At 37.9% G+C, this 11949-nt stretch overlaps 1 pseudogene; it reads left to right on the top strand.

Moving 5' to 3' along the window:
- The first annotated feature begins 2139 nt into the window (after positions 1 to 2139).
- On the top strand, positions 2140 to 4721 carry LOC119086209 (annotated as a pseudogene).
- Positions 4722 to 11949: the final 7228 nt, after the last annotated feature.

Here is an 11949-nt window from a genome sequence, read left to right as displayed (position 1 = left end):
CAGAGAAAAATGACTGAAAAACTCTAGGCCTGTGGAATAAAGACAGATGCCCCAACTTTACAAAAGGACATTAGGTGTCAGTCTTACCTTGGGTCCAATCTTCCCTAATTGTGTCTCCATTTCTATGTTTTGGGACTGTGTATGCTAGAAAAATGGAACTTGATTTTTTTGATTTTACAAGATGTGACTGTCAAGAGATTTTCTTCAGTGTCAGAAGAGACTTTGGACATTTGAACAGTGTAGGGGCTCTTGCAGACTATGAGGATTATTGAAGTGACTAAATGCATTTTCTACATGGATGACCATGAGCCTATACTGACTTGAGTCAGAATATACTTGATTAGATGAAAAATCTCCCAGATATTATGGTGTATTTGAACATGTGTCTCTCCTTGGTGACTTCTTTATATTCCTTGTGAAACTTTTAGTAGAGGGAGGTTTTCTGGATGAAATTCCTCACTAGGGATGTGATATTCATCTTTATAGTCTCAACAAATTTCCTTTTGTTTGTATTTACTGTGGTGTGATTGAAACAAATCAGCCAACTTCCTTGTATTGTCATGCTTTCACTACCACTATAGACTCTATCTCTAAATCACATAAGATACATTAGAAGCAATTGGTATCCAGCACTAATGCAGTTTGATAGCCTGCTCTTTTAATTTTTTTGTTTGTTTTTGTTTTTGCTTTTGTTTTTGGTTTTTTTTGGTTTTTCGAGACAGGGTTTCTCTGTGTAGCTTTGCGCCTTTCCTGGAGCTTACTTGGTAGCCCAGGCTGGCCTCGAACTCACAAAGATTCGCCTGGCTCTGCCTCCTGAGTGCTGGGATTAAAGGCGTGCACCACCACCACCACCTGGTTTATTTGTTTTTGAAGACAAGGTTTGTCTATGTAGCCCTAGCTGTCCTGAAAGGAGCTCTGTAAACTATGATGCCCTCTAACACAGAGATTCCCCTGACTCTGTATCCCAAGTCCTGGGATTAAAGGTGGTCCAACATTCCTGGCATTTTTGTTTTTATATTATTGGATGATGGGCCTGGGATGTATGTTTTTGTACACATCAAGCATAGACTCTTGTGCTGAGCTTCACCCGTTTTGTGAACTTTAAAATTTGGCAAAGGGTATCATTCTCTTTCTCAGGATGGCATGTATTTATACTGCCTGAGCCTTCTGAGTCACTGGAATGCAGGTACATGACCTTCTTCCTGCCTGTTTTGGGTTTTTTTTTAATTTTTAAATGAATATGAATAATTTCCTATATGCATAAATACACACCACAAGGGTACCTGGTTCTCACAGTGATTTAAAGATGGTCTCAGAAACCCTGAACTTGGAATAATGGATAGTTCTGACTCCCCATGTAATTAAAGGCAATTGAGTCTACTTATATGCAAGACCAGCAAAAGCTCTTTACTACTGTGTCATTTCTTCTGCCCTTTGTTGATTATTTATGATCAACATTCATATTGCTAATGTTTTCATTTGTCCATTTGTAAATATTACAACATGCAGTACCTTTTAGTAAAATCTTATTGATGTTAGAGTTTAAACTGTGGCACTTCAGGTTTCTGGAAGATGAAAACAGAACTGGAGTGAAAACATAACTCTTTGTAGGAACTTCATTAAAAACTTCTTGAGTACTTTCTATTTTTTTTTGTTTATTTGATTTTTAGCACAGGAGAGAGGGACTTAATATATTCTACTGGGCCAAATTGCATAGACTAGGGTACAATTCAACTCAGAGGCACCTGCCTTTGCATACTGAGTGCTGAGATTAAAGGTGTGAGCCAATACACCCAGCTTGTCCAGCCCATTTTTTCTTTTTAGCTAGTAATTATTCATACAATTTCTCTCATGTGTATTCTGTACTGTGGATCTGTTTCTTTGTCTCACTATGTTTGTTATTATGCATTTCTCTTGCAAGATGATAGCCCATTCAAAGGATACAGAAATGTCAGAGGTGACCCTCCTATTCAGTTTCCTTCTAAAGTGACATGGTAGTTACACTATAAAGTCTATATCATGAAATAAATGTAAGGAGCACCAGAATTATATAAATATACAGTCAAAGAAGTATACATTTACAATACTGTCAAATTCATGCTTTCTGTTGTATACATGTATGGAATGTTTTAGAATGCAGTGACCTATGATGATGTACATGTTGACTTCACTTGGGAAGAATGGACTTTGCTGGATCCTTCCCACAAGAATCTCTACAAAGATGTGATGCCGGAGACCTTCAGGAACCTCACTACCATAGGTAAGACTGAAATTTCCTTCATGTTTTCAAATAAAGGGACAACTGTTCCTTGGTTATTGATGATTCTCTAATTTGATTGAAAAAGAAGAATGGGTGAGTGAATCAGACATGGTTCTAATGTTCACTGAGAATAGTAACTTAAATTTTGCAGTTTTTCAATGATATGTTATACCTTTTCTGGTACTATATTTTAGGATACATTTGGAAAGACCATAATACTGAAGAGCATTTTCAAAGCACTAGAAGACATGAAAGGTAATTTTTATGTGCAAGTTGATGCAAATGTGCCTCTGAATAAATTGTAATGTGTCCTAGAAGTTTTAACAGAAACATCAGTGTAACTAAGTACCACTTAAAGTGCATTGATGATCATTAAATTCTCACAAAACCATAAACCTCAATTTTAGGTAGGTTAATTTGCAAGGCATTCTTTTAAGAAGTAAGACAAGGAAACAATGCCTCAAGAGATGTGACCATTTGAATCATAGCACCATAAGAGAGATGCTATAGAACTGCCAATCCATTTATTTCATACTACTCATATTACAAAATTATACACAGTGAAGAGGCGATATATATCTGCAAAACATTCTAGTAAGCAAACAGTCCATAATAAAGCTAGTATTGCTCTTATACTTGTTGTGACTGTGCTGTTAATTTAGAGGGGCATTTAGAGTCCAGAGTCAGTGGGAATTGTTGTGGAGAAACCTTAATCCCTATACCACAAGTCTATGAGGACAGAAAGTCAAACTAAATTCAATGTGGAAATCTTTTATTTGTTAGTCTTCCTTTACTAGGTATACCATACATCACTCTGGATACAAGCCATATGAGCATAGGGATGTGCAAACACATAACATACCTCTCTTTCAGAGCAGTTAGACAATAAGTAGCAGTACCCATATTGAATGTACTTGTTAAAATTGATTCAAGTATACAAGTAATTGTTTTTCTAGCTTCATTGTTAATACATAAATAAACTCACACTACAGAAAAGTCCTGAGTTCTAGGACTGTAAATACCACATAAACACAGTGATAAAATCTTAAAACATGATTCCTTTTTATAGGTGGACCAAATTGTTAAATTAATTCTTACAGATGTAAAGAGTCAACAGCATGTTGATTATGGTAAAGATTTTACATGTGCCAATTTTCCTTGTAGGCATGAAAGAAGCCAAACTGGAGAGAAACCTTCTGTATATACTCAATGTGGTAAAGATTTTGCATATGATAGTCATCTTCAAAGGCATAAAAAATCACTTACTGGAGAGAAACACTATGAATGTAATGAGTGTGGAAAAGCCTTTGTACAACACAATTATCTTGAAAGGCATGAAAGAACACATACTGAAGAGAAATCCTATGAATGTAATCAGTGTGGTAAAGCCTTTGCACAACACAATTATCTTCAAAGGCATGAAAGAACACATACTGGAGATAAACCCTTTGAATGTAATGAATGCTATAAAGCCTTTGTTTATCACAGTAATCTTTAAGTACATAAAAGAACACATACTGGAGTGAAACCCTATAAAGGTAATCAATGTGGTAAAGCATTTGCTCAACACAGTGCTTTTCAATTGCATAAAAGAACCCACACTGGAGAGAAATTCTATGAATGTAATCAATGTGGTAAAGCCTTTTTATATTAGAGTACTCTTCAAATTCATAACAGAACACATACTGGAGAGAAACCCTATGAATGTAATCAGTGTGGTAAAGCCTTTGCTCACCACAGTGCACTTCAATTGCATAAAAGAACCCACACTGGAGAGAAATCCTATGAATGTAATCAATGTGGTAAAGCCTTTTTATGTTACAGTACTCTTCAAATTCATAACAGAACACATACTGGAGAGAAGCCCTATGAATGCAATCAGTGTGGTAAAGCCTTTGCTCATCACAATACTCTTTAATTGCATAAAAGAACACATACTGGAGAGAAACCCTATGAATGTAATCAGTGTGGTAAAGTCTTTGGACAACACAGTTATCTTCAAAGACATGAAAGAACACATATTGGAGAGAAACCCTATGAATGCAATCAGTGTGGTAAAGCCTTTGCTCATCACAATACTCTTCAACTGCATAAAAGAACCCACACTGGAGAGAAACCCTATGAATGTAATCAGTGTGGTAAAGTCTTTGGACGACACAGTTATCTTCAAAGACATGAAAGAACACATACTGGAGAAAAACCCTATGAATGTAATCAGTGTGGTAAAGTCTTTGGACGACACAGTTATCGTCAAAGACATGAAAGAACACATACTGGAGAGAAATCCTATGAATGCAATCAGTGTGGTAAAGCCTATGCTGATCGTGGTACTCTTCAAAGTCATGGAAGAACACATACTGGAGAGAAACCCTATGAATGTAATCAGTGTGGTAAAACCTTTGCACAACAAAGTCATCTTCTAAGGCATGAAAGAACACACACTAGGGAGAAGTCCTATTAATGCAATCAGTGTGGTAAAACCTATGCTCATCACAGTATTCTTCAAATTATTAAAAGAAAACATATTAGGGAGAAATCCTATGAATGTAATCAATGTGGTAAACCCTTTCCATGTCACAGAACTTCTAAATAATTAAAGTATATAAATGATCATTAGGAACATGATGCCTCAGTAGTAAGATGTTTTTATGGACAATTTGAATTACAAATCAAATGCAATCCAAAGACAATATCTAACAATTTATAACAGAAAAACTGATTACAAGGCTACATGCAAAATGGAAACACTCAGAATGCTCAATGGGATTATGAAAACACAGTGCAAACATTGACACAATGTGACTTCTATATATACCACAAAAAAATACAACAGTAAACAATGTGTACAATATTTTGAAAGAATATAAAGGAAGGAGAGAAAAAGTCAAGACCAAAATCAGGAAAATATAACTAAGTTTGAATCAAAGGAACAAAAGAAAATCAGCCAGGAAAACTGTGATCTTGACCAATGTTATCCTTTATTCTATGTGTATAAAAATGAAATAAACACAGATTTCCCAACTTCCTCAAAATTAACTCAAAGTGATACTTAAACTGTTAACTTTCTGACCTACCAAATATTGGTGTGTCTTCCAAAGAGGCACCATGTTCTACAGCTGTCCCTGCCAATGGAGGCAATCTCCTCCAGAGCCTACTATGGCTCTACAGCTCCTCATGCCCCCTTGTTGTTTCAGACAAACCCAGCCCCAATAATGTTCAATTACAAAACAATGTTGGAAATAAGTTGATGACTGCTTTCTCCCACATAGATTATGTCACAAGCTGTGGCATCTACCCTTTATACCTGTCAATGTCATGCAAATCTGAGACACCGTTACAACTCAGAAACTCCTTTTCTGCCCCAGAATTGAGCTTCACTGAATGGTGACTGACAGTAGCAAATTCTAATCATGTAGTGCTGAAGGATGATGCCTATCATCTCCTTTCTACTAGTTTCCAAATTATCTATAGCTTTTGTTAGACATGCATGAAGGTGGAGTGTAACATTCAGAGCTTCTGGAAAGCATACATTCAGTTTTTTAACATGTCTTACTATTACACATGAAAATCAATGCCTGTATGTTCACACTGGACAGTGATATCACAAGTTTCCCATGCTATGGTGGCAGAGACTACCCCTCCCCAATGAATCCACACTCAAAGCAAAGAGGCCAAAGGCCACTGCACAGGTTACCACACGGACCAACAGAAACTCAGTCTGGCTCATGGTCCATCTCAATCCAAGAAGGTCAGACTGATAGCTCAGCCAACTTGATCCTCCTGATATGTGACAGTGATGCCCATGCTCACTATGGTACAGATTGTGGTCTTCCTTACTGCTCCCTACAGCAAAACAACAAGAGAATCCTGGAAAGTACTTGTAAGCTACCTCCCACCTGTACCCCTGATTGCTAATCCTTCCCAGAGTCCTTCATTAGCTAGGCCCTCCCAGCTGGGCTTCAGGACATTGGCAGTTACCACACTGTGTGAGTAGAGATCTGATAACTCAGACAGCCCAAGCTGTCCTAGGTCTTCCTGTCTACACTAAGGTGAGACAGGGCCCTCATCTGGGAAATTTGTACTCTAGTAAAATCTTCCATTCTCCCAGAGCATTTCCTGATCCTCTTCTAAGACACAGGATTCTATGTGTGCACATTCCATTCCACATTCAATGTCCAGGGCAGACAACCCTTTGCTTCATAGCTGATGGTCCTGCAGCCATACACAGGTCACATTCAAATAGTATGTGTTGTTAAACAAAAGATGCCATGGGTTACAGCACAATGAAAATTCTATGGGAGGTTTTGGAGGCAGAGAAGAGATAGTTAACACAATATAATTTTAATCCCAAAACAGTATACTAAAAATTTAAACAGACTTTATGGCCATGTGCTCTAGAGACAGGAGATTTGTATTAGAGCACACAAAGCATTACTTATGCTATTTCTCTCAGAGTATACATCTTAAACATGGAAAACACAGTCATATTAGACAAGGCCAAACCATTTTATCCAGGTCTTCTATTTTTACTTGTACTAGTGTAACTACAGTAATTTGGTTTCACAAAAATTCAGTTCTTTATTAAGATTCTTGATTGACCATTATGTGAAACTAAGAAATGTCCAGTCAGGATATTTATGGAACATCCTGTGGTGGTAATCTAATTGTACTGAATTATTATTTTGATTGTATGTTAATAAATAAAGTTGTCTGGGGGTCAGAGCTATTAGAGCCATAGCAAGAGTGTGGCGGTGGTGGCACACGCCTTTAATCCCATAGATATCTGTGTGTTCAGGGTCAGAGCTATTAGAGCCATAGCAAGAGTGTGGCGGTGGTGGCACACGCCTTTAATCCCATAAGATCTCTGTGTGTTCAGGGATATAGCCAGCATTGGAGACATATGCCTTTAAGACCTAGGGGGCTGTACATTCAGACAGTGACGAGGCAGTCATGTGTTTGGGTTTACAACCAATGAGAAGGCAGAACAACATACTATAAAAAAAAACGAACCAACAGGAAGTAGGTCTCTTTTTGCGAAGCTGGGACAGCAGGAGGAAGGGTGAGATTTTAACTCTGAGCTCTGACCTCTCGGCTTTCTCTTTTACATTGTTTCTGTGTTTCTTATTTAATAAAATGGTTGGATACATCAATATCTGGCGCCCAACGTGACAAGAATCCATTAAAAACTGCTTGGCTTGGCGGCGGGTCCGCTTTCCCGCAAGGGCGGCAGGCGGCCGGCAGCGGCGGCCGGCGGCGATCAGCTTCTTAGTCCGAGCAGTGGCTTCTTAGCCTGGGTCTAGTTCTGCTTGACCTCAGGCTGGACTATCGGTGAGCTGCTTGCTTAAATCCTGCTTGCTTAAAGCCGGTGCTACAAACAACTCAGAGTTGCCCTGCCGAACAGGGCCCTGCCTGTAAAGCCAACGCATGAGGTCGGAGCTTAAGGAAGCCAGACCCAAGCCTTGACTCGGCACAAGAGGGAACACGTGGCTGCATTTAAACTTTAGCCAGCTACGCTTTCTTGCTCTCTCTCTCTCTCTCTCTCTCTCTCTCTCTCTCTCTCTTTCTCTTTGGATTTACACCTGGGACACTAGGTGGCTGCTTTGAAAATCCCCTCGGATTTCTACTGTTCTACGCAGATTTGGTAAGTCATAACATATCAGATATTTTAAAGGAAACTATCTAAAAGAGAATTTTTTCCACATTAAAAAACAAATGGGTTTTATGTGTACATTGGAAGAAAATTGGTTTTTGTTCGAAATTTTAGGCAGTCTGGCAATGGAACAACTATATAATATTAGTATTGGTGGAATTATGCACCTTATCACTATAATAATCCACATTTTAATACTTAAAAGGATAGTCAATTTAAGTGCCAGGATAACAGCTTTAGAAGAACTTGTTAAACCTGTAAAAATTCAGACAGAAGAAATTAACAGTGAAGTTGTTTCAAGTCGGGATCATAAGGTTGCAGAAAGAAAGCCTGTTTTCACACAGTCACCCTTAATTTATCCTGTAACCGTACAGCAGATGCCTGATCAAATGGCTACACAAAATAATTGGGCTCCAATTGAAATGTTGGATTTAAAAAGGTTTAAGGAGGCAATAGTATCTTATGGCATGCATTCCCCATATGTAAAGCAAATGTTAAACTCTTGGTCAACATATAATAGGATAGTACCACAGGACTGGCGGGACCTTGCACAAGGTGTTCTGGAACCCAGCCAGAGACTTCAATTTCTGACTTGGTTTAAGGAGGAGGCTAAAAACATAGAAAAACAATGGAGGGATAAAGGAATACAAGTTTGCCAGGATCAGCTTATGGGCGAAGGCCAATATGCTTCAACACAAACACAATGTTTATATGATGTCCAAACCCTAATTTTATGTCGAACGGCAGCCTTGAATGCATGGGACAAAGTTGAGGAACCAGGAAAAAATCTGAGTCATTTACAAAGGTGAAGCAAGGCCCAAAAGAGTCTTTTACAGATTTTTTACAAAGACTGGCTTCAGCAGTAAAGAGAATGGTCTCGGATTCAGAAGCTGGTAAGGCAATAATTGAATCTTTGGCCTTTGAGAATGCAAATGCAGCATGCAAAAGAATAATCAGGCCATTAAGGGCAAGATCTGCACCTATGGAAGATTGGATTAGAGAAACAATTAATGTTGATGCTGATGAGCATGATGATACATGGGTAGGAGAAGTAATTTCAAAAGGTTTGAGGAGTGTTAGATGTTTTGGATGTGGAAAGCAAGGACATTTGAAAAGGGACTGTAGACAGGTCATTCCCAGAAACAATGTTTCTTCAAGGAACAATGGCAACAGAATGCCCCTTCCTTCTGGAGTATGCAGAAGGTGTGGTAAGGGAAAACACTGGACCAACGAATGTAGATCAACAAAGGACAGACAGGGTAATCCTTTGCCTCAGTCTTCGGGAAACTCCCAGAGGGGCCTTGCGCAGGCCCCCAGTGCAAATCCAGTTCAAACCTTTCCTGCAGCCATAGAGGAAATGCCTGCTCTGGAGAGCGATTAAATAACCAAATGCCTATTGGAATAAATCATGCTGGTCAGGATGATGAAACAGAGAGAATAGAAAATTCAGAAGAAAACATAAAGAAAATTTTTTGGCAAACTTCTATTATTGAACAAAGATCAAAATTAACAATAAAAATAAATGGTGTTTTGTTGTCTGGTCTGGTAGACACAGGTGCGGACGTTACCATAATTGCACCAAAATTTTGGCATCCAACTTGGCCTCTTCAGGAGGTAAACGTTCAACTGTTAGGAATTGGGACATTATCTCAGGTGAAACAGAGTGCAAGATGGCTCGAATGTATAGATCCAGAAGGACAGAGAGGAAAATTAAAACCATATGTGGCTAACATAACTATGAACCTGTGGGGTCGAGACTTGTTGCAACAATGGAATACTCAGATTAACATCCCTCCAATCTCAGAAACAAATCATAAACTAGCACATGTTACTGAGAGAAATATTAGAAGATATTGTTCTAATGAGTGGTCACCAGCCATCCATATTATACAAGAACAGGGCACAATAACTGATGATCTTCCAAAAACACCAACAGCTCTACCTTTAAAATGGTTAACAGACAAGCCTGTATGGGTCCAGCAATGGCCTTTAACAACAGAGAAACTCCAGGCTTTAGAAGAGCTGGTAGAAGAACAGTTAAATGCTCAGCATATTGAAGAATCAACCAGCCCTTGGAATTCTCCTGTATTTGTTATTAAAAAGAAATCTGGTAAATGGAGAATGGTAACAGACCTTAGAGCAATTAACAAAGTAATTCAGCCAATGGGCTCTCTATAATCTGGGATGCCTTTGCCTACTCTGTTACCAAAAGGATGGCCTCTCATAGTTATTGATTTAAAAGACTGTTTCTTTTCAATACCCTTACAAGAAAAAGACAAAGAAAGATTTGCTTTTACAGTGCCTACTTATAATAATTCTCAACCGGTTAAAAGATTTCAATGGAGGGTCCTCCCACAGGGAATGTTGAATAGCCCAACTCTGTGCCAATATTTTGTGCAACAGCCATTGGAAGTGATACGTAAAAAATTTCCTAAATCTATAATTTATCATTATATGGACGATATTTTACTAGCTGACTCAAATGCAGATACTTTAGAAATAATGTTTGAAGAAGTAAAGAAAATTTTGCCTTGCTGGGGATTACAAATTGCTCCTGAAAAGATACAAAGAGGAGATTCTATTAATTATTTAGGATATAAAATAGAGCTACAAAAATTAGACCCCAAAAGGTGCAAATACGGAGAGATAGACTACAGACTCTTAATGACTTTCAAAGATTATTTGGAGATATTTCTCATCTGCGAACTATTGTTGGGGTAAAAAATGATGAACTGAATAATTTGTTCAGAACCTTAGAAGGTGACAAGGACTTAAATAGTCCAAGAGAATTATCACCTGAAGCTGAGAAAGAATTGGCCTTGGTAGAAAAGAAAGTGCATGAAGGACACGTGGATCGTATTGATCCAAAGCTGGATTGCATTTTGGTTATTTTACCTTCTAGGCGTTCTCCTACTGGAATATTAATGCAGAGGGAAGATATTATATTGGAATGGATATTTTTACCAAATAAACCAAATAAAAAATTAAAAACTTATGTGGAAAAAATCTCTGACTTGATTTACAAAGGAAAACTGAGACTTCATCAATTAGCAGGCATAGACCCAGCAGAAATTGTCGTACCATTAACTAAGGAGGACATTGAAAAATTATGGACAGAAAGTGAACCTTGGCAAAGAGCTTGCAGTAATTTTTTTGGAGAAATTAACAGCAAATATCCCAAAAGCAATAGAATTGATCTTATAAAGAGAGCTGAATGGATCTTGCCTCAAATTGTACGGCAAAAACCCATATCTGGAGTTCGTACATTTTATACAGATGCCAACAAAGAAGGAAAGGCAGGTTACAAATCAGAAAATTTAAGTAAAGTGGTTCAAAGTCTGTATAATTCAGTTCAAAAATCAGAATTGTATGCTATTCTATTGGTATTAATGGATTTTTCAGAACCTCTCAACATAGTAACTGACTCTCAGTATGCTGAAAGAGTGGTGTTACATATTGAGACTGCAGAATTTATCCCTGATGCTTCAGAATTAACTTCACTATTTATTCAATTACAAGATACAATCAGGAAAAGGAATCATCCTTTATATATAACTCACATTCGATCCCATACTGGTCTGCCAGGCCCTCTAGCACAAGGCAATGATGAGATTGATAAATTATTGATAGGAAATGTGCTGGAGGCCTCAGAATTTCATAAAAAACATCACGTTAATAGTAAAGGTTTAAAAAAGGATTTTTCCATAACCTGGCAACAAGCCAAAGAAATAGTAAAGAAATGTCCTACTTGTTCCTTCTGCAATCAAACGCCATTACCAGCAGGATGTAACCCAAAGGGTACTCAGAGAAATGAAATCTGGCAGATGGACATGTTTCACTTTGCAGAATTTAGAAAACTGAAATATGTACACCACACCATTGATACTTTTTCAGGATTTTAATGGGCAACTGCTTTGAGTTCTGAAAAGGCTGATTCTGCAATCACTCATTTGCTAGAAGTTATGGCCATCATGGGTATACCTGCACAAATCAAAACTGACAATGCTCCATCATATGTCTCTGTTAAAATGAAACAGTT

Source organism: Peromyscus leucopus, chromosome 18, assembly GCF_004664715.2.
Source record: "Peromyscus leucopus breed LL Stock chromosome 18, UCI_PerLeu_2.1, whole genome shotgun sequence".
In the NCBI taxonomy this organism is placed as follows: Eukaryota; Metazoa; Chordata; class Mammalia; order Rodentia; family Cricetidae; genus Peromyscus; species Peromyscus leucopus.
Note: the sequence above shows the minus strand (reverse complement) of the source record. Positions and strands in the feature narration are given on the sequence as shown.